Source organism: Bemisia tabaci, chromosome 5, assembly GCF_918797505.1.
Source record: "Bemisia tabaci chromosome 5, PGI_BMITA_v3".
NCBI classification, from domain to species: domain Eukaryota; kingdom Metazoa; phylum Arthropoda; class Insecta; order Hemiptera; family Aleyrodidae; genus Bemisia; species Bemisia tabaci.
In genome coordinates this window covers 20,398,995-20,419,541 of record NC_092797.1, presented here as the reverse complement: position 1 = coordinate 20,419,541, position 20,547 = coordinate 20,398,995, and the positions used below count along the sequence as shown (strand labels likewise).

Here is a 20,547-nt window from a genome sequence, read left to right as displayed (position 1 = left end):
AACATTTTATCAGCAAAACATTATTTGCATCATTTGAATGCCTAAGTGGCATTCCCTTGCACGAAGTAATAGAGATGGTGCAGTATATCTTCAAAAAGTGAGGGCGGCTCTAATTGACTAGTCGAAGACATGCAACGCCACGAAAAATAAATAATTGTTCATTTTGTAAGTATGTGCTAATTGTCAAACCCGTGGACCCATAGCCGAAGAGAGCAGAGGGCCTACCTCTCTCTTTCAAAAGATAACGTTTAAGTTCCTGTCACGCCGTTTGGAAATTCGCATGAAGGAAAATCACAGTTTAACATACGAGAAAAGAAAAGATAATTAAATGAAAATGAAAGTCTTGTCGACCATACAAGACAAGGTGGCTCAGATCACCCGTGCCAGGTTTTTATCACAATTATTTTGGGTCGAACGAAAGTTTGCGACCGCAAGGGGTGAGACAGGTAGGGAATTGATTCAAAGGAATTCAAATTTCATGGGCTCCAAGCCCGTGTTGGTCTTTGGGTGTTGGGAAAAGAGGGCTTTATCTTTAAAAATTTTGGTTCTCACCACAATTTTGAAATTTTCCATTATAATTAGAAATTATAAACAATTTTGACCTATGATAGTGCCAAAAAGTTCAAAATCAACCTACCCTATCAAAAATATTGGTATTTAAAATAATATGCCAACGTTCGAATTTTTTATAGCGTTTTTCACGGAAGGAGTCATTAGGGTGTGCGTTTGGGTCATTTTAATTACTGTTAGTTGATTTCTCTTGTCGGAACTTCATGCGATGACTACAGTAGCAACCGTTGCGTTGCGGTCAGAATAACTGTCATGGGGGACATAACAGGAGAGTGGATTGTCACTTTCTGTCCCGCCATGATTGCTTGTTGCAATGCGCCCATTTATATATTGCACCGCCTGTACTTCATGCATACTGGGCTCAAGTGGAACTCTTTAATGACTTTTGAAAATCTTCTTTTTTCCGAAGGCAGAAGCATTTCGTAAGGCATAAACCCAAAGCAAACTCATGTCCTAGCCTACTGTGTTACAGAAGATCGCGTTGTTATTAATAGGATTCAAGTGTTTCCAAATTTCCCAAGATATGATTTTTATTAGAGGCCCTGCCCAAACTGTGATGGATATTTTTATTGAGGAGTTCACGTTTTCTATGAGAGTCATTCATTTCTCCCTCGATAATATAAACTATCATTTCGTCGGTTTTGTTTACATTGGTCATTTGGAAGCCTTAAACAAATAAACCAATCAGAAAGTGGCACAAGCATGTCAATACTCTCCCTTAATAGGCACCCTCTCTAAGGAAAACAACGGATAAATACTCAAGTGCATCCACCCTATCGAAGACGTCACGTCGAACGACGTCAAGCGCCGCGCGCCGCTTCCGCTTAAAGAAGATAGTACATACCAACGCCTATATCAAACGTCGCGTCGCAGCGCGGCAGATATAAGTACCAGTGGGTCGATTATGATAGGAAAAAATTGAAGAGACGTGCTTTCATCCATGCGCCACCTGACTTTGCGATATATTAGCGATCAAAACTTGACGTCATAGTTTATATCCTCTATTAGCGCCAAAAGGGGGAAACTGTACCCTAGACGAGACAGAGAAATCGAGTTTCAATAATGTTCTACTAAACTCTTTACCTTCTACGTCGTGGTATCGGTACGAATGAACCTACCCACCGTAAATTATCGATTATTGCAAGTTGGCAACGCTGTTTTCTCTCATTAATTTAATGTAAATTAATCGATTCTGGGCATGAGGCAGCTGACTCGCCTAGAATCGATACTTACAACGGCTTTAAATGAAGGCACAACAAGGCTATCTGCAAGAATCTTACTAGGCGCCGACATGTTGTGCGCTCTCGGAATGCAAGTTCTGGTGTTCGAGCACTGCCCTAAAGAGGGGTTTTAAAATAGAGAATAAAAAATCAGAAGTCTTATAATCAAGTTAAGACACAATCTGGCACGGATTTTATCGCGTGAAATTAGTGATTTAAGCCCTAACAATCTCAAGACGTTTGCAGCACCTACAGTAATTATTTTGGTACCTTATCAATGCAGAATTTCGGGATAAAATACTTCCTTGGCACAGTGTAATGAGTTAGAGCAAAAACTAAAGGATTAAAAACAAATTAATCAGTATTGAAAAAATCAGACAGTTATTCAGGGTCAGGGGCGTTATTCTAACGGCAGACTTAGTCATCGGAAAGGCAGGTATTTCTGTACTTCAGAGCACCTGTATATGTTTTTTCAATTTTTTTGGAACAACCTAACTCCTTATGATAAGCGGTTCGATGTATATGACGTTCTTTCATACACGATTGATTTCTACAATAAAGGCAGGTATTTTGCCAACTGTTCTTCACGCTTCAGCTCCACGCATTTTTGAATCATCCTCTCTAAGATAAGTAAACGTTATTTTTAGTGGGGAGATTTTACTGGGTGCGATGAGGCTCTCGGGTGGTTAACGGTACTGCCTTTTCATGTGGGTCAGTTATCAAGACTTCTTATCCGCGTTAATTGGAATACTGTCTATTCCATCGTAAAGCAGGTACCTACTACTTGGCTCGCTTTTTGTTCAAAATATATGTGAGATATCCTCTACCTATACTCCCGCTAAATATCTAAGCAAAAACTTTTCCTTTCCCGGGCAGTCCCGGCTGAGATACACTTTCCCCGGAAATTACACGAAAAACAAACACACTCGTACACTTGCACAAGATGATCACCCACACAGTGCAGAGTGCAGAGCCGTCGGGAACTTTTCCAATCATTCCACGGAACTTTTCCTGCACTTGACTTTCCAGACTCTTTGATTCTTGGGATGAGATTAGTGGATACGCGCTAATCTTTGACCAAGGAAGATGTGTGAACAAGTGTCGCGCAGCTAGGCTAGGGGCGTCATTTAGGAAGAGTGGACAGGGTTGTATCCTTTTTAGGTACAATTGGACTTCTTTTTGCCAAAGGGAACTATTGAAAAGATGAGGTGTGCTCTAAACAGCTGCATAAGAAACAATGTTAAAGTGAGCGTGATTTCTTTTGGAAAAATGGAAAAGCGGGATCTTACATTTTGTCAAACCAAACTGTGTGCCGATTGGACGCGGCATTCATGAGCCATGGGAATGGCAAAGGAGCGTTGTGGACAGGGCTCACGAGTTAAAGCCGAGCAAGGGCGACAACGGAAACGCCTTCGTTGCCGCTGACGTCACTGGCGCTTTATAATTCCCATCCATTCTTACGGTCCTCAACTAACGAGCACATCCCTTATTTCCCACCTGTCTCTGGTCCCATTTCATAGAAATACGTCCAATTCTGGTAATTTTTGATTGATTTTACAGCATTTTCCGAGATATTTTGAAGTATCGCAACCCCTTCCCCTCAACCGAATTTTACCTCCTCTGTTGCCTTACCCCTCAAGATTCGTCTTTGGCCCGCCCCAAACCCCCGTCCCCCGCCTAGAAGCTTTCCATATACTTGGTTCGTTTCCTACCTGTATGAAAGCAGGTGGGGTCATGTCGAAGCTCCGGGCGCGCGCACTGAAATCCAAGGAGCACTTCAACTTCAAGTCGAACGGCAAAAACGAAGACTAAATCGCGCGAGGAGTTCGCGAAAGAATTGTGACGAACCTAGAGCGATACGGTATCTTTGATCCTTGAGTCATACGTGTTCAATTCACAAACAAAACGAGGCCGATAATCGGTTGCGGCTCCGCTCTTCCAATCCTAAACTTTCTCGCTTCAGCGCCGCCGTGCGCTGCGGTGCATCCTCACTGAGCTTTCGATCATCCATCCGTCTAATCTGCCGTGCTAAGGAAAAACGCCATATGAACATCCAGACATTGCCAAATCTATTTTGAAAAATAAGGAATTTTCGGGAATATTTATAAATATTTTTCTTCCAATTTTTCAGAGAATTTTGTTCACAATTTGTTCAAAAACATTTGACAATTTCCAGGAAGAACATGCGTAACTTTCTTTAAAAATAAATGTTTTTTGAGAGGAAATTTAGCAGCATTCGAATGCTCGTACGGCGTTTTTCCTCAGCACGACAGTAATGACGAAACGGTATAATTGTCAAGATATGAGTTTCAATTTAAGTTTATCCGGCACTCGAGCAAAGAGCAATGGCAAGTTTGCAAGTTGGCAACACTGTTTTTGCTCCATTCGAATTTCGAATCCGTTTAAAATATCGATTTCAATTATGCCTCACCTGGAATCGATTGTTTTACATGCATTTGGAAGTAGGTAAATACAGTATTGCCAACTCTCAAGAATCGCCACTGGCAAAGAGTTTCGAGTTCTGCTGCTCACTCTCAAGTACTACTGGAATAGAACTTACTAATAATGCAACTGCACGCGGGAAATTGTTTTTCAGAGCGCCTTTAGGGACATCCTAGCGATAGCCATCTCATCAAATTGCCATTTGAGGCAACCAAAATCCCCGTATCCCCCGTGGAATTCCATCATCAGGAACATAATTCTCCGCACGATAATTATTCTGCCCGTGTTTTATAAGAGTGCAGGAACTTTAAAAATGAAGACTTATAAGAGCGTATTTGTTAGTATCCACGTGGAACATTTTATCGAAGAGAATCTCAAGTTTTCGTAAAATTATCTCTTCCGAAAGCCCCTAAAAATTGTTATGAAGATGATTAAGCATTGAAAAATTTCAATCTCAGTGATGAACTAAGGGCCAAATTCATTTCTTGGGTAAAACGGTCGTATGTTCTCAATGCTGTCTTCTTAGCTCTGCGTGCTTGCGTGACGTTTTTTGACAAATGATTAACTAATTTTAAGATTTTAAAGTTGCCAGGACCAGACGGAGAGAGACACCGCTCGCTCGTTGGTTTATTTTGACGTTTTGCTGTTGTGTCGGAGATGACATCAATTTTTGCATACTTATTGCTCTCGCACAACTCTCGTGTTTTAAAAATGAGATAATTTCCCATATTTTCTGGCGGAATAATTAAGTTCATTTAAAATGAATAAGTTTAATTCTGAAGAAAATTTGATTTTAAAAAATTTGTTGTTACTGTTTTATTTGGTAGCGGTGGCATTTTCTTCGGGTCCATATTTCGATAGTATAGTGACCTCAAAAATAGAGCGAGAAAAAATTTGATTTTCTCGTCAAGAATATATCTTTTTTTTTTAAAAAAAAAAAAAAAAAAAAAAAAAAAAAAAAAAAAAACCACGATTCAAATAGAACACAGTAAAAAGTATACATTGAAAGCGGTAGTTCCATAGAGTAACGGATCGATATTCAACTTCACATACTGGCGGGAAGCTCTGAAAATGATGCCATGTGTGTGCATATCTTCGAATAAATGACTATCACGCGATGCGGGATATTTTCTGGCCGACGTCGTAAATTGAAGGCGCAACGGCAAGGAAACATTAACTTATTTTCCTTATTCTCCAACAGCTCGAGCCGATTTCGCTCCCTATATTTTCTTAGTCAAAAAAGCTATTACAAAATGTTTCACTCATACTTGCGCTTGATAAATTTTCTTCTCTCTGTTTCTTTATCTGTTTGAGTGCGGTTTCAACCACTAGTTTTCGATTTAACACATATCATAAGTCGAATTAACTCTTAATGCTGTACGAGTGTAGAATGAAATTAAATAAAATATGAGAAAGATTTTTAATACGTATATCGATAGTATAATTACCAAACCATGTTTATCGATTTGCGACGTTATAGATTTATCATTATATTCTAATTTTTCGAAGGGCAATTATTGATCATTGTTTTTACACAAATCGTTGTGTGATTGTTCCTTCCTTGTTCTAGATTATCCTCTGAAAATTTCTTACAGTAATATCTGCTAATATTTCCATGCAAAAATTAAGGAGGAGTGAAAATTTTGAAATACTGGGGTCGTGATCTGGGTTTTCGTATAGTTTCACAGCTCACAGTCAATATGTAAATTAGCATATAAAATAATGAAAGAGTAATTTTATCGATAATAAAACCAGAAAAACACCCAGGTCGATTGCAATGTTAAGATACATCCGCTCCTCATCTTTTCCAAAAAAAATGACTTGGTTTTTGGAGGTTATTTCCACAATTGAGGGGCTTGAAGCAGAAGGCGCATAAGTGCAGTTTTTGAAAAAATTGAGATATTAATGATTTCTAGTAAAACTAGTCTTAATGCATATTCTGTGTAAAATTCACTCTCGAATTCCAATTTGTAAGCATCAAAAAGTCAGCTTGAACTTTCTTTCCGCCATAAGGATCCATGTAAAACGTATTTCTCGAAATAGAGAATGCTGCATTAATGCTCCTTGTCCTCCAAGCCCCTCAATCAATTACTCCTGATAGTTAAAGAAAATCAATAGAGAATTCTTTTCCTTAAAACCAGTGCTCTTTTTCCTGCATGAGAGCCAAATGAGAGAGAAAGTTCAAAAACTGAGGTGCGTGTTGCTTGATCATCGAAATATATTGCTCTCATACTCCCTAGTGATTCAAAACACTAGGAAAGCTTTCGAACCATTCCTCATCTAGAACTCTTCTCATGCAAAACTTACCGTGTCAAATTTTTTTTATTCCTGTATACACAATGAAAAGGGGCGCTTTTCCTGTAGACGGCTTAAAAAAAGAGGCACGCCTCGAGAATTCTGCGTGGCTGAAGGACGAAGGTCGTGCAAAACGTTCCTTCTTTAGGTACTCGTTAGTATAATGCCCAAACGAGGGGTTGAAGAGGGTGGGGGAAGGGGCGCATGAAGTGGAGTACTATCTCCTTAAGGAATAACGCCGCAGGAACATTCGAATATTGCCAAATTTCCCGCGCTTAAATATATATTTGTAAGACAAATTATGAATGATTCTCCTTGAAATCTATAGATTCACCAGATCAAATTACGGGGAAAATTCTCTAAAAAAAACCAAAGAAAATATTCATACATTTTCGGGAAATTCGTATTTTACGAGAGGAAATTTAGCATTGCTGGAATGCTCTGACGACACTTTTCTTTGGCATAGCAGTGTAAGTCAACGTCTTTCCGGCCGCAGCCCCGAGGGACTCGAACTCTCGATCATGATTGTCCCAGTTCAGAAGGAGGAAAAGAAGGAAAAGCCTCACTCAAAATACGCTTTATGCTCTTCCTCCCCGCTTTTGTACATGTCTGAATTTGTTCGAGTCATAACGTGGTGGCGTGGCCGTAAAAAGATTCTACAAGCGAACACACCCTCTGTTGCTGATAAAAGCGACAGAGAGCCCGAATTAAACTTTTGTCATGATTGAAATGAGAAACGAACATCGAAAACCTAAATTACTGAAGGCAAAGAAAAAAAAAAGGAAAGAAAAAGAGAAAGGATGTCCCTCATCGGGAGTAATCGGCAGTTTTCACGATTGTAGGGATTAATCGCTCAAGACTATTCTTGCATAAGAGCATTGGCTTCTTTCACTCCGACGTAGGTATACTTTTAAGGCATGTTATTCTTTTCAGTTTTCAAATGTACTAGAACAGGTTGTTTCTCTGGTATTTTTTTTTGCAAATATATTAATTTAAAATAATCTTGGAAAAAGAAATTCTATAATTTTAATGAAATTTGCAATCCGCTTCTTTTCTCTGTCGTATTTTGTGATTTTTGTAATGGTAAATTATTGTTATCCCTTGCCAGAATACTCTTCCGAAGGTATACGGTTCAATTCCCTCGGAAGTCTAGAAAAATTCAACGGGCTATTTGAAGAGGGATGTGACCGTCAACTTTTCAGAAATATACTTTTCGACGGAATACTGGTACTATAAACGCATCTTACTACCGAGGACCGAGGGATTCTACCAACATAGCTCTCTAAACGTCTTCTCTTAACATTTGAATGACTTTTTTAGTGCGAAAGGGTATTCACCAAAATTATACTTTTTTTTGGCCACTTATACTTATACTACTACTTATACTTTTTTTTGGCTTGCCCACTCTTTGTCCAACCTTCCTCGAGTGATCGTGGTCTTACTACACTGGAAAAAAAATCTCGGTGTATTTACTAAGAAAAGGGTAAAATTACCAAGAATTCAGGGTTCTATTTGATCCCAGTTTTTTCTTGGTAAAATTACCGTTTATGGAATTGGTAATTTTACCGAGAAATCTCGGTAAAATCGTTGAACTTTCTCGGTAATTTTACTGGACCCTGGTAAAAACGCCAATATTTTTTATCGACTGTGGTAGAATTACCGAGATAAAATGGCCAAGTTACCGGGGATTATTTACCAATAAAAGTGGTATTCTTACCTGAAAAAACAGTAGAAATACCGGTTTCTAGGTAAGCGTACCAGTCTGTCTTGGTAAAATTACCAATAATTGGTAAAAGAAGTGAGATGGTAAAGGTATCAACTGACCGTGGTAAAAACGCCGAGAATGTTTTTTCAGTATACAGATGGTATGTAGATGGTATGTAGATGGTATGTCGGTGGATTTATCCAAACAAAAATATGAAAAAGCGGATAGAACGGATATGATAAAAATTCCGGAGATCATCAGAAAAGTTCCTGATGACTCTCCGATGTGTAACTGATTACTGTGTGTGTATCTATGTGTCAAAGTTTCCCAGGAAGGTAGATTTTAGCCGGAGTTTCCGGAATACACCCGTTCCCGCGAAACCAGAAGGATCCCACTCAGATTCCTACTCGTGATTCGTTCGAGGTACACTGAAAAAAAATTCCTTTATCATCTCGCTTTTTTTACCAATTATTGGTAATTTTACCAAGACAGACTGGTAAGCTAACCTAAAAACCGGTATTTTTACCGTTTTTTTTTCAGGTAAGAATACCACTTTTATTGGTAATCAATTCCCGGTATCTTTGCCATTTCATCTCGGTAATTCTACCACAGTCGATTAAAAATATTGGCGTTTTTACCGAGGTCCAGTAAAATTACCGAGAAAGTTCAATAATTTTACCAAGATTTATCGGTAAAATTACCAATTCCATAAATGGTAATTTTACTAAGAAAAAACTGGGATCAAATTACCCTGGATTCTTGGTAATTTTACCCTTTTCTTGGTAACTATACCGATATTTTTTTTTCAGTGTATATTTTAGTGGGTCTGTTTCTCCCGACAAATTTTGAACGATGGCTCCTCACTAAAAAAGCTTGTTCCTCTCTAGTATCAGGAATTTCGCAAATTTGGCAACATGCTTCGAGCGTGTTCTATGGCCGCGGCCGGTTCGTGGCGGCGCGCAACACTGCAATGCATGTGCGGACTATTCGTCGCCCCTCTGGCGTAAGGGTACATCTCAATCTCCACATGAGCCCCAGAAAGAGTAGATTTACAGGTGAAGCAGGGCTCACACAGGAATTAAGTTACGCCTTTACGTCAGAGGTGCGACGTATTTGCGTTGAAACGTTCGTTGAGTCCGACGCGGTGCTGGGCGCTCGCAAACGCCCGAAACCGTAAACCGGAGGTCGCAGTTTTCGTGTCGTCGCACGGTGACAAAAATTGTCTTCCTGGATGGTTGCATGAAGAATTTTATAGAGCGCAGTGTCCCTCTCAAGTCCTGGTGGAAAAGTAGTGATGTGAGATGAAACTGCACGTTTTTGGAGGCACAATACTTGCGTACTGACTACTGAGTGCTATCTATGCACTTTTCAAGGGGACGTGTGCATTATTTTAAGCTTAAAAGTATCTTTACACTGTTTACTCGCCACTTTTTATGCACTGATTTAGCCGCGGGTCAATCTTTCTATGATTGATTTTCAGAATAACTGTGGAATGTATGTGAACGTCAGACAACTTTTTGCACTAAAAATTACCCTGTATAATGAATAATATCGCAATTTGACAAGCATACTCCTTTAAAAAGTCTATACATAATCCCCTCCCTTCTTTTAATTCAATATAAAGTTAATTCTATCGGAGTAACCGGAAATATTACGGTGCATCAATGCAGAGTGGGAAAATATTACGGTCGTTTATAGAGGAAAACTAAAGGCCCAGTATTCTACAAATGGAAGAAACAAATGCCAATGAGCAATTAATGAGCATTTGAAAATAATTAAAAGTATATATGAAAGAGCAAAAGAGTGTTATGATGAGAAAAGATGCTCATCAGCCGTTTGTAAAATGATAAGTCGAGTTTGTATGCTGTCAATTTGATTCCGGAACTACGTAAGATGGATGCCCGGGGAAAATGCCTTCAAATGAGAGGGTAGGCAAAAAGGTCCACCGCAAAGCACGAATAGTTGCTCAGTCGATTTTTTGCTTTCATTGACACCTCCAGAGACGAATACTCCTGAGTTTGAGCTACCACTGAACTAGAATTATTTTAAAGTTATACAAATAAACCATTTTGAAAATTATTTCGATGTAACAACTTGAGTTGACTTTGAATCACAGAGTAGTTTTACAGGGATCAAGGTACTTCTCTCAGATCACCAAAATAAAAAAAAAATAAATTTTACCAAAACTGAAGACATCCGAACCGTATTTCAAAACAAGTGAATTACATTACTATACTTCATCAACAAAATAAATTATTTTACTTTTGTCATCCTACTGCAGACTGCTACTTGACATTCCAGGTCCCTATCCTTACACATTTCGATTATTCTTACCAGTGGATACTTTAGTGTTTGGAACATTTCTGCTTATCACAGTATTCAGCGCAATAGTTCATTGTCCTCCTACATCCCTTTCTCTTTTCATACGAAAATGTTCGAAGATTCTACTTTCGGGTCGGTTCCAACCATGGTGCGTCGCGTGCAGATTTCGGATCAGTCCGATTCATTGTTTGTCTCGTCGCGTCGCGTAGCGCCGCCACAATTCGGACACTAGTTTAACCGAGGAACCGGCTCGTTTGAATAGTTTCACCGCAGCAATAAGTTGAGCAAATACCGCGAAAATCACGCTTTCAGCCGTGACCACTCTTACTCATCCCACATCGCGCATCACCCATCGCTCATCGATATCGCAGCGCTACGCCTACTTTCCCATTGTGAGTGTGAGCTGTGCACGTGAATATGTGTCACGTTTTACGGCCGGTGAACATAATGAACCAATCCATACAAGCGCAAACTTGGTTTAATTGAATTGGTTTCTGGTAGAGGGGCGTGAATTCATGAATCCAATATGTAAAAAAATCATTTGCTCCTCTAATAGGATGCATAAAAATTTACTAAAGTGGGTGTTCAAAGAATGGGTCAACGACCTTTTGAAAGAACTGGAATTATTTTTTTCAAATGGAGAATTTTTAATAATACAGAAATGGTTAGCCAAACATGCATATTTGCTTTTTTATTTCTGTATAAGAGCAAATGCATTTCGGGACTTACTACATTTCCAAAGCATTTCATTAGCGATTATACGATTATGAAATATTTACGACTTTTTTACGATATTTTCGATATTTTACGATTTGTATACAGCTACAATTTCAAGTTACATTTTAGAAAAACAATTTTTAGTTCCCTCTCACGCTGAATTTGAAATTTTGCATTCACGCCCATTTTCAGGAAAACGAATGAATGCTGAGACATTTTAAAATTAAAGAAGTGGTCAAAAGTGAGTTTTGGAAGGTTACCACTTTTTTTCGTTATTCAAGTAGAGAATGGAGGTGACCATAAGACATAGACAAAAATATTGAGGCACTACCTTTTTTATCGAAAAAAAGGAAAAAGAAGAAAAAAAGGATACTCAAAAAAGTCTAGGTAAAAATGCCACAAATGTTGTTTTTAAAAAAAGCAATAAATGTGGCCGTATTTCAGAAGAGAGACATTGACTCGCAGAGGTAAAATTTACGGTTTAACGATTTTGGTCAAGTTGAGCATTCAACGGATTACTCCTCATAGTTCCCCGAGGAATAAGTTGCAACCAGTTTGGTTCATTTTTACGCGAAACGGACATCGTTCACTCTACAATAGATTAGAATTTCAGAATGCCTCTTCTCATAATTACCTTTTCTGACAGCTTTAATTTGTTATAAAATATTTTCTGATACCTATATACCCTAACAAGACCGTGTGAAATTAATATCATCGGTATGTAGGTATTCTTTACCGCATGGCTAAATGTGCCCTATAAATTACGTAATATTGTGCCTTTTTTGAAAACAAGTGTTACACTTTTTTTGTTTCGTTTTTTGTGTGTTGCTCATCATTTCGTCAGTCAGTAAGGAAAGGAAATAACAAGCGCAATAACCGTCTACTCTGGTAATATCCAGCTAGATGCCAGAGTTGAATGTTCTGGTCACTCCATAACGAAATATCGCTTTAGTGAGGACGCAACTATTTCATAAATCGCAACCATTGTCTTTGCGCTCATCATTTCCGTTTGTCTTTCTGTCCTCTCGTGCAGTCGCAGAGGTTGCTACATAACGTCGCCACTCTGACGTTAGGGCGTATCTCACAATCAGTTCCCACGTGAGCTCTGCCCCTCGTACAAATCCACGCTTTCCGTGGTTCATCTGGAAATAGAGGTATGCCCTTACGTTAGAGAGGCGACGACAACTCTTACGTTCGCAGGGCCCTCCAGCGCGGTGAAGTTTCTTGAAATTTTTGTCGGCGGAATTTCCGAGAGTTGGTCGTCTCTGTTCAAAAGTTAAAGCCACCGAGTGAGCTGAGCACACGCAAGTCTATCCTTCCGCATTTTTCCCTTCCCTTATTTATTGCTTGGGAAACTGTAAAACCGAGGTGAATGAAATTTTCATGATTAAGTCTTAGAATGACCAGGAAATCTAGTTACTACAATAGTATTCCTTTATTTATTGCTTGGAAAACAGTAAAACCGAGGTGAATGAAATTTGCATAATTAAGTCTTAAAATGACCAGGAAATCTAGTTACTACAATAGTAAAGGTCAGTCGTGCTTTGACTAAAAACGTGTTTAAATCCATAGGCGGATCCAGACTTTTCGAACGGGGAGGTGAATGGGGGGTCATCAAAAAATGTTCTAAATTTTAAAGCTTCTAATATACGGTTTGAGTAGATTCCGTCATGAATAATTACCAAAAATAATCGTTCTTCCTTCTTCCTTCCTTTTTCCGTTCGTTCCCCTCCTTTTTTTCGGGCGAATGGGGGGCCGTAGGCCCCTACGCTACCGTGCTAAGCTAGAACGCCTTAATCCATCAAGAATTTCCCTCGTTTTTTGGAGCACTTTATAAAATAAAAACTGTTTTACCTATGTATCTCAAATTTTCAAGCTAAGTTCTTGATAGAATTTGCAAACGAATTCTGTAAAAACATTGTCCCATGGTACACAAGTTTTTCTGCTATGAAACATTGTTTCCAAAAAATGTAAAATGGTGTTACGGCGTTTTGCAATGCACGGCAGTACGTCTCACCCCCCCCCCCCCCCCCCGGATCCGCCTATGTTTGAATCGACCTTCCTAGGTCTACAATGAAAATTAATAGGGAAATTAATAGCATGCAAAGTTGAATTGAATGGGTCCTTTTAATGAGCTGGCTTTTGTTTAAAGGGATTGCTCTTTTAAAGGAGGAAGGAGTGTCAAACACAGCTTATATTCTAGATGAATTGGGAAAATCAAAATCAACCGAGGTCTGGAATCTCATCTACAGAAACGAGACACCACTGGATTATCGGAAATTCCCGCAAACTTCTAGTTATGAGATTGACATATGTCTCATTGCGACATATCCGGGTCGTCTCCGTTTAAATCGATTTCACTTTCTTCAACTCGTCAATTTCCAATCCAGTCCAGTCGTGACCAGTATTATTCAATACTTTTTGATCTCATTAGATCTTCATAATTACCTTTAATTGAAAGATTTCTTTCCGCAGTGTTTTTGTGGTGTAAAAATCTACATACTATAATAATCAGGTCGGCGGGTCGATTATTGAAATTAATAGACAAAGCTGTAGACAATGATGACAAATAGATATGGAGGGATCTCATCGGTGGAAGCGAGTAGTTGCGATGGACAAAGGAGGTGCGTAATAGATTAATTAACGGCAACCCACGAGAGACTCTACAGTTAGTTCAGCATATTCTCCCTCAGTCTATAGAAACCACCCATTTCGACCAATGGGATCGTTCATACTCCCTATATTTTCTTTGTCTACAGCTATGTGTGTTAATTTCAATAAATAGCCCGCAGACGGGCATTGTATTAATTTTATATTATTTTTGTTTAAATTTAGCTTTCACCTATGATGCTGAAAATCCGCAATTCACCGTAACATAGACAAAACTGGCAGAGGATAATTAAATAACTGACGATAAACAAGAATAGAATGTGTGCCGTTTAATGCCGTATTTCATTGTAAATATCTGTTTTTTTTTTTTTGTTTAAAAAAAAAAAAAAGAAAATTTTTGCCCTCGGGGAAAATTATTTGTTGGGAATATCCCTGCCTTCAAACAGAGGTATAATTCAAATTGAGCTTCAGAATCAATTTGCAAAGTCAAATGGTGGTGCCTCAGCAGAAAAGCGCATTGCAGCTTTCTTGCCGCTTTGGATGAACTCTGCAATCGCAATGTGGATCTCGATGTTACGTTATAACTGCAGAGGCGCTATTTCTGTCTATCAAAAGTAGATAATTCCGTAATGCATCAGCTGTAGGAGCCCAAAAAATGAAATTGTGGTTCATCCGTGTGTCAACACCTGCTCTTGTCGAACCAGGAAAATTATTCCCATTTGCTAAGTTTTCTCTCTTTTTCCCTTACATATCTTCAGCTTAAAATTCTATTTTTGATTTAACTATATACTTAGTCACAGGACTCACAGGTGCATCCGAAAATGCCATATATTGGCATATGTTCACATTTCACCTCTATACATAAATTGAATGAATATGAATGTGTTACATACACAATTTACTTCAAAATGTACTTCCAGTCATGAAAAATATCTGCCATTGATTCGGGGCTCCAATAAGTCGGATTAAATTTTTTTATGCTTTCTCTATAAGCTTAGCTCGCGGGCGTACTGAGAATAAATCGTCATCATAGCGCTTCAATGTAGAATTTAAAAAAAATTTAAAAAAAAAAACGGCTTGTGTATTTTTATACTGTTGAGTGGGGTAAAGTCGCTAACTAATTTTCGGCGAAATGCTCAGGTACGTGGTATTCTGCCGTTCTAAGGAAAAACGCCGCATGGACATTCAAGAATTGCCAGATTTCCTTCAGTGAAACATTTATTTTTGCGAAAAATTATGCATATTTTACCTTGAATTTTTCAGATGTTATAAATACAATTTTGAACAGGACTGCCTGGAAAATTAGATGAAAAATATCCAGAATTTCTTTAGTGAATTCGTGTTTTATCAAAGAAAATTTGGCAACGCCTGGAGGTTCATATGACGTTTTTCCTTAGCACGGCAGTATTTTTCCTTAGTCATCAAAATCGAGACATAGGGTGTGAATTACTCCGTTGATTTGTAGCAACATAATTTTCAATTTTCACGGTTCTAAGGCCCTCACCCTTTAGGGGCGTTAGTATGGTTAAGTATGCCTCCTCTTTGACCCAGTTCTGTTACATGGTCCATGCATGTGGACCACACTCTCAGAGAAATCCGTCTCGCGCGGATGGTCGATGCACCCGGTGAAGTGCATCAATCTCAGCAACAAGCAGAGTACTCGAAACTCTTCCACCTATTCATTATTTATATCGGTCAACTCCAAATGCTATCAATCAGCCATGCTTTTCATGCTTACGCACAAACACAGCGCCCCATTGACGTTGGGTAGCGTCATAGCGTGGCGGCGCGCGGCGTCAGGCTTCGTGTTGGTGCTTCATTATCCTTCGTTTTTTTCTAAAGCTTTTGCATGGAGAGAGAGGGAACATCAGAGCGAGCGGACCATGGAGTTTTGGAATATTAAAAGAGCGGAAAGAATTTTTCAAAGAGGTCGGTGCCGGACTCACGAGATAAATAAACCAGGGTAACCTACTCTGGAGTGGATGCTTGCAAAGAAAATTCTGGGCCAGCACGTGCCGCAGCCTTTTATTATTTGCTTAGAGTGCGGCATTTAACTGCGGCGTGAGAAGGGCTCACTGGAAAAAAAAAAAAAAAAAAAAAAAAAAAAAAAAAAAAAAAACATTGGATCTAGAGTCCAGACTCTTGAAAACATTGACAAGAAAAAATACTCTTGATTCAATCAGATTTAAGCTTAAATCAAAAGGAAATCCGCTCAAGCTAAGAGGCTTGGTTCTTGATTTAAGCAAAAATCCGATTGAATCAAGAGTATTTTTTCTTGTCAATGTTTTTAAGAGTCTGGCCTCTAGATCTAATGTGTTTTTTTCCAGTGCTGTGTAAAAAGACGCGTAGTTATATCGGCCTCTCAGTGTACGACAGGTTTTCCTTTAGGTGATTTCCTAAGGCAAATTTAATTGTAATTTTTATCTCCTTTTTTTTGGGGGGGGGGGGGCGTATTTAGAGGAGCTAACATTCATATAAGGGGGGGGGGAGGAGTAAAACTTCGAAAAATCTCAAGACATGCCCTAAACGCCACGAAAAATTGTATACAGCGGACAGCATTGTACACTTACTCAATAAACAGTATCTTCAATCAAATGCGGGACGGGAAAAAGTGATTTCTAGTCTCATACGGGGGGGGGGGGGGGATTCTAAAATCATTGACTATAGTTACAGAACTTACGTAAACCATGACCTTATTCCTTCTCCAGCAACATGCGATAATTATCCTTGAAAAAAGTTATACAAGCCTTAAAAACTTCCATTCGTTTTATGATTTGCTGAAATTCACTCCCCGACAATCTGGTATTTTTATCATTTTTAATCATGAAAACTGATTTGCATCATGGGGGAAAAATGTATAAAATGGGATATGTTTCGCTGGAATCAAAAGTCATTGGAAGTGCTTCTAGGAACGATTCTGTGATCGCGTGGTTCTTGCTTTGAGTTAAAACAAAACTCATTATCCACGGCAGATTTCTCTTAAATCGTAAAATATGATGAAGTTCACTCACAATAATCGACTCTCATCTTTGCCTTTTCTGCTCTTTTTTAATCAATTGAAGCATGGAAAATGAAAATATTTTTTATTTCCTATGACAGCAATTTCATTCCTTTACTTCAAAATGTTTTTAAGCAACTTTTTGTCTGCTCACAAATAAGTACATTTAGGAAAGAAATAAAATTCAGCCAATTGCGTGAAGAGTGCACGAATTCTGAGGAAAGTTGGTTGCTTTTGCGTCAAGGAAAAAAAGAAGATGAGATCTTTCAAGGAGGATAAAAAGAAATTAAAGGAGGCCTTTGCTCTTCCTTTCATTTTGCCAGCCCTCTTTACGCAAACAAAGAAAAGAGGACTATCCCGGTGTACCACCGATTTCATATGTTTTAAAAAGCTCCAATACGTCGGTCATGCCAAAAATCACAAAAAAATCTTCAGTAAATTAAAAAAATGGTGCATTCATGACACCAATTTTTTTTCTTCATAAAGAAGAGCGTAAATTAAAGAGACAAGTAATTTGAAATATTATCAAAAAGCTACATTCGATAACATCCCGATTTCGTTAACATCCATTTACTTTATGAAATTTCCTCATGCAGATAGGTTTTTAATGAATTAATCTTAGTAACAGGAAATTGTTTTGCTGTCCCAATATGATTTTGAACTATATACTCTTTGATTATGAGACAAAGTTGAAGCTTGAAACGGCTATGGCACATTCAATATTGCCCAAGTGCGAATAAAATCCTTAGTTCGAGTCTTGTAGGATTAGTCGCAATGGATATAGCTTATTGAATCACGAACACTCCCATTTTATTAGGCTGTTAACATGCTCGTTAAGCATGCTGCAGTTTTATGACTGGGACGTATCTTAAACTCTGTAATCAAATATCCACCTTGTGAAGATTGAAAGGTATTTTCTCGAAACTCTATTAATTAATTCACCGAACGCAAAATCTAAGAAGTACAACATCGTATATATATGTATATTAAAAGGCTTGATAGAAGTCGAATATTGATTTCCTCCTTCAATTGTTTTATTTGCTTTGTTTTAAAAATTGGATTTTACTTTTTGTGTTTCGAGAAAGGACTCAAAGACACTCAAAAATATCAAAGCAAACCAAACTTTGGGCGGTTTACAAATTTTGACAGTATAAAATCACCGTATTATAATGCAACTTTACTGCGCTCAACTGGCAAAAAAAGAACTAAAAATTAGATTATTAGCCATTATACTAGAGATAGTTTTCCATCGAAATCTTAGGATCCGATTTTTGAACTCAGCTTGACATAAACTTCTCTGCTAAAAAGTTTACGCCTTAGCCGTTAGGCGTTGACATTGCTTGAAATTTGCGTCGACATTGCTTGAAATTTTCGCAGAACATTTCTTAATTCTGAGAAAAAAACTGCCGAAGTTTATGGACGTATTTCTGCTCAACGGAACCTGAGAGAGGTGGAAAAGAAAGGGTGTGCTCGTTAGTTTAGAGCCGTCAGAATGAATGGAAATAATTAACTCATGAACCCTGCCCACAACGCTCTTGTGACATGCGTATGGCTCATGAGTGCCGCAAACAGTTGGCGCTTAGTTCCGTCTAGTGGAATGTAAAATCCCGCTTTTCCAATTCCCCAGAGGGCATCACGCCCATTTTCACAATGTCTCTTACGCATCTTGCTAGAGCACACCACACCCCCATCTTTCCCAGTCGTCTGTACTTTCGTTCAGCAGAAATACACCCAAATGACTTTAAGTAGTTCCCCATGTAGAGAATAAAGTACGACAAGAAGTTAGCGATGCCGCAAACTGAGCTACGCATTTCTGCAGTCTCACCACCGATAAGGGATTTTTTCTACCGGTTGGGCACCACGCATAACGTGGTAAGAAATTTTGTCTCTCTGCAAGTACTCACAGCTGCCATTTTCCATTTTCAGCACACAATCTGGGATTTTGACATTTCCACACAGAGGCCATGATTGACGTTTTTTGCGAAAAGGTCAATCACCAAACGCCGGTGAAACGTCGGTTTTGTCGTCATGAAAAAAGTTACGTTGCTATGTGGTATCTTCCACAAAAAAATGTAACGATCCCAATGAACGATAGGCTAGCACTATGTTTCCCTCAATTCCTCAACATTTTTTGCACGTGGATTAAGAGAAAAGCGATTCAGATATCTGCGCGGAGTTGCCAAACGGTACAAAAAATAGGTTTTTGCTGGCTGATTTTGTGCGAAAATGTCAATCTAGGTTTTGTGCGGGAATGCCAATCCAGGTTTTTGTGCGGAAATTTCAATCCAAGTTTTTGTGCGGAGACGTCAATCCAGGTTTTTGTGCGGGAATGCCAATCCAGGTTTTTGTGCGGAAATTTCAATCCAAGTCTTTGTGCGGTAACGTCAATCCAGGTTTTTGGGCGGAAATGCCGATCCAGGTTTGTGTGCGGAAATGCCAATCCAGGTTCTTGTGCGGAAATGCCAATCCAGGTTCTGTGCGGAAATGTCAATCCAGGTATTTGTTGTCAAAATCGGGAATTTTGTGCGGAAACGTCGTCCCACCCTGCCAACACCGTCCGGGCTCTCATGTTTCATCTGCCCTATTCATTACAGCCCCTTTCCCGAGCCCCGCCTCGACGTGCATGCACCGGAGCTTCCCGGTTGTCTCCGCCGCGAGAACTCGCTCCCAAGTGAATGGATGCACCGCTGCACGTGCAGCGCATATGCAGGGACATAATACACCGACGCTGACGGAGGGCCCGGCTTATCTCATCCCGTTTCTGCGGTGATGATGTCGTCGACGGTGGTGAGACGTTGACGTCTACGCCAAGGACGTGGGGCAGGGGGGCAGGGGGGTGGGGGGGAGTAATAATAACGCGCGGGTAATAAATGCACGCCGCGCCAGGCCCTGCGCGTGCGGGACGGGCGAGGACGGCGAGCTTATCAATGACATGTTCATAATTACATCCCCCCGGAGCCGCCACCCCTCCCCCGCCTCCCTGCATTTTGGAGGTATATCATATTTTATTCCATTAAGAGCCGGGGGCCTTGGACGGGGGAACGAAATTTATGACGGAATTGGTCAAAATTTCGGTCTCTTTCCAGCTATCTTTCATCCTTTCTCGTGACGTTCAAAGGGCTCTCGACCGCGCTGAGGAAGAACGGCGTATGGACAATTGGACCGCGTTTTAAACAGAAAGGAACCAAGCCACATCAGCTATTGCCAAATTTAATCGGGCAATTTAATTGTTTACATGAAAACGGTTGTGCGGATTTAGGTTCAAACGGTGAATTTTCTCCATACTACGAAGCAAATTCCTGAAAATTTTCAAAAGAATAAGCACAAACGTTCTCTCGTAAAAAATTAAATTTCCCAATTAAATTTGGCAATAGCTGATGTGGCTTGGTTCCTTTTTGTTAAAATCGGTCCAATTGAGAGTTGCCGAATTTCTCCGGATGGAACATGAATTTTTGAAGAAAGTTATGAATAATTTCCGTCGACATTTTCAGAAAATTCAGATAAAATTGCTAGAAAAATCGTATAAAAGTTCGCGGAAAAATATTCACTAATTTTCTAGTTAATTTGTTGTTCTTTGAAAGGAATATGGCAACGTGTGAAAGCTCATAGGTATGGCGTTCTCCCTTTGGAACGCGGTTGTGTTGTCGTTGCTTTCCGAGCCAGGGAAC

General features: G+C 39.3%; 1 protein-coding gene across 2 annotated transcripts in view; it reads right to left on the bottom strand.

Moving 5' to 3' along the window:
• The window catches only part of LOC109044094 (acyl-CoA Delta-9 desaturase), a 39,913-nt gene that overhangs the window by 14,385 nt on the left and 4,981 nt on the right, over positions 1-20,547 (bottom strand). Inside the window, exon 1 of one of the 2 annotated variants that reach the window (XM_019061612.2) lies at positions 3,503-3,696. The exons of the other annotated variant lie outside the window; for it this stretch is intronic. The gene's annotated coding sequence lies outside the window, so the exon portion shown is untranslated. Of the gene's footprint in view, positions 1-3,502; positions 3,697-20,547 lie in introns of those variants that run through there. 2 annotated transcript variants of the gene reach the window in all.